The sequence below is a fragment of the Chrysochloris asiatica genome, unplaced genomic scaffold (assembly GCF_000296735.1).
Source record: "Chrysochloris asiatica unplaced genomic scaffold, ChrAsi1.0 scaffold00091, whole genome shotgun sequence".
Classification (NCBI taxonomy): Eukaryota; Metazoa; Chordata; class Mammalia; order Afrosoricida; family Chrysochloridae; genus Chrysochloris; species Chrysochloris asiatica.
In genome coordinates this window covers 9,254,544-9,258,368 of record NW_006408609.1, presented here as the reverse complement: position 1 = coordinate 9,258,368, position 3,825 = coordinate 9,254,544, and positions in this window count along the sequence as shown.

The window sequence follows — 3,825 nt, the reverse complement described above, 5'->3', positions numbered from 1 at the left end:
TACATAAGATTGAATATGGTGTGAAAGTTAATGTTAATGTGAAAGGCAACTATTATAACGTGAGGTTTGTTTAAAGTACCTAATGATTATGCAAGATTTTCTAAAACTTCTTATAGGGAAATCAGAAATAAACTATTATTCCAAGGAAAAGCTAGAAACCATGGGTCCCTTGAATGAATCATCCCTTGTAGCTTTGCTATCCAAGGGGGGCATTCATTGTCTCTCTGCTAAACAATGAACTTTTCATGCATAAGGGTTCTTGCAGTTCTGCTCCTTGGCAAGATGGTGTCCGCCATTGAGTTATGGTGTTGGAGGAGAATATTGAAAGTGCCATGGGCTGCCAAAAGAACAAACAAATCTGTGTTGGAAGAAACACAGCCAGAGTGCTCCTTGGAGGCCAGGATGGCCAAACTTCATCTCTTATACTTCAGACATGTTGTCAGGAACGTATCATGTTTGGTAAGATGGAGGGTCAGAGAAAAAAAGGAATATCCCCAGTGAGATGAATTGGCAAAGCGGCAGCATCAATGGGTTCAAGCGTTGCAACAATTGTGAGGTTGTGTTTCATTTGAGCAGTGTTTCATTCTGTTGTGCATAAGGTCATTATGAGTTAATACCAACTCGATGGCACCTAACAACAACAACAACTAACTAGAAATTAAGAAAAAAAACAAAAAATGCTACAAAACTTCGTTTAAAAAAACCTAGAGACCTATATAAATGAAAGAATATGCCATGCTTATGGTAAGTAGACTTAACATTACTATCCATATTGAAAAAATGTGAATACTACCCAAACCATCTATAGATAAAATGCAATCCTGATGCAGAAAACATCATTATTCTTAAAATAGATGGACAGATTAATCATCAAATTTACATGGAAAAGAAAGTAACCCCAGATAAGCAAAGCGTTACTAAAGAACAAAGAAGTAAGAGTCCTAAGGGGCAGACAGTGGAACAGACCATCAATTGTTCATTTGCACGTTCAGGCTAAAGCTGAAGAAAATTTAAACAAGTCCATGAGAGGCAAAACATGACATTGAAAATACTCACCTGAATTTAGACATCATCTCAAGAACAGATTTGATGCATTAGGAACTAATGACTGAAGACCAGAAAAAGTTGTGGAATGACATCAAGAGCATTATATAGGAAGAAAGCAAAAGGTCATCAAGAAGACAAGAAAGAAAAAATACCAAAATGGATTTCAGAAGAGTTTCTGAAATTTATACTCCAACATAGATATGCTAAAGCAAATGGAAGAAATGAAGAGGTAAAAGAGTTAAACAGAAATTTTCAAAGGACAGCTTGACAAGAGCTGGCTTGCACCATTGAAGGATTCTATGGACAAAATATTGTATGATGAAGAAAGCACTGAAAGAATATGAAAGGAATACACAGAGTACTGTACCAAGTAGAAATGGTCAATGTTCAATCATTTCAAGAGGTAGCATACTATCAAGAGCCAATGGTACGAAGGAAGAAATCCAAAATGAAGACAATGGCAAAAAACAAGCCTGCAGAAATTTGATGGAACATAGATTGAAATCTTTCATCAAACTGATGCAGCACTGGAGACATTCATTCATCTATGCCAAGAAATTTGGAAGACAGGTACCTGCCAAATTATTGGAAGAGATCCATATTTGTGCTGATTCCAGATACATGACCTAACAGAATGCAGAAATCATCTGACAATATCCTTAATATCACATGCAAGTAAAACTTTGCAAAATATAATTTAAAAATAGCTGCGACAGTACATTAACAGGGAACTGCCAGAGATCCAAGCCAGATTCAGTCAAGTACATGGAAGGAGGAATATCATTGCTAGTGTCAGATAGATTTTGGCTAAAATCGGAAAATATCAGAAACATATTTACCTGTGCTTTATTGACTATGCAAATGCTTTTGACTGTGTGGATCATAACAAGCTATGGCTCACATTGCAAAGTATGAGTGTTCCAGAAAACTTATTTGTGATCATGAGGAACTTACAAATGGATGAAGAGGTAGTCAGTCAAACAAAACAGAAGAACACTGAGTAGTTTAAAATTAGGGGATTGCTGTACTACTGTTGTATTCTTTCACTATATGTATTCAATCTGTATGCTCAGCAAATAATTGGAGAAACTGGATTATATGAAGAATAATGTTGTGTCAGGATAGACTCATTAATAACCTGTAATATGTAGATGATACAATCTTGCTTGTTGAAAAATGAAAAGGACTTAAAATACTTACTGATGAAGATCAAAGACCACAGCCTTTGGTATGGGTTACACCTCAATATAAAGCAAACAAAAATTCTCACCACTGAACCAATAAATAGTATCATCTTAAATTGAGAATAGGTTTAAGCTGTCAAGAATTTCATTTTGCTTGGATCCATCATTACCACTTTGGAAGCAGAAGTCAAGAAATCAAATCATCTACACAAGACTTCTTTAAAGTGTTCAAGAGCAAATATGTCAGCTTGAGGACTAAAGTGCCCCTGAGTCAAGCCATAGTATTTCAAAAACCTCATATGCATGTGAAAGTTGGACAGTGAATAAAGAAGACTGTAGAAGAATTGATGCATTTGAGTTATGGTGTTGGAGGGGAATATTAAAAGTACCATGGGCTGCTAAAAGAACAAATACGTTTGTGTTGGAACAAGCACAATCACAATGAATGTTGGAAGCCAGGATGACAAGATTTCGTCTCTCATACTTCGACCATATTATCAGGATGGACCAGTTCCTGGAGAACGACTTCATGCTGAATAAAGTGGAAGGTCAGTATAAAAAGGAAGACCCCCAATGAGATGAATTGGCAGTGGGCTCAACCTTAGCAATTATTATGAGGATGGCATAGGACTAGGCAGTGTTTCGTTTCTGTTGGGTTTCGGGTCTAGAAGGGAAAAGCCTCTGAGTATATAGGTGCTGAAAAATCAAAAAAACAACGGCAGAATTCATCCCAGAGAAATTACTTCGTTACAGAAAGAGAATAAAAGAGATGGTTTACAGACAAGGGAATTTACCTACAAAGGGTGAAACACAGCTGTGGTCATTCGTGACTGGCTGTATCATGAATTTTTACTGCATGAGAGGTGAGGGCTAGTGTCTTTTATATCATGGAGTATTCATAAGGATAATGGCAGCTAAGGGTGTTATGGGGAACTAGGAATGGTAGGGGAGTCAAAGGTGTCTGGTTATCTGTCCCATTCTAGAGAACAAACAAGTTTTGATAAACATAGTGAGAAGAAGGACTATAGGCCTTGTTGTTGTGAAGTGCCATTGAGTCAGTTCCAACCCATAGCGACCCTGTATAGGGTTTCCAAGGAGCAGCTGGTGAGCTTGAACTGCTGACTTTGTAGTTCAAACGACTTTGCAGTCTGGCACATTAACGCACAGCACCCCACCAGGACTCCATAGGCTCCTTACAACATATGAATAACAATGTAGTTGGAGAAAGGGGACAGGTCAAGAGATATGTTTTTGTTGTTGTTGTTGTTTTGTTTTTTTGTTTCTTAGTGGATGTGATTAAAACTTAATATTACTCTGCTTCATGGAATATTTACTCTTTTTTTGTATGAGTGAATTATGTGTTAGTTTACATAGTTGACATTATCTTTACATTCATCCTATCATATTTTGTTTCCTTGAAATGATCATAATCCCCTGCATGCATCATCAAACAATCAAAGGGCATACACCACATGCCTGACCCCATGGCCACCAGTACACAGCCCTCTCCCTCCCTGAGTTCAGAGTCTCCAGCTACTCCTTCTGTCCACATCATCGTCTCTGCCTCCATCCCTAGTGTCACTGCCTCCCTGGA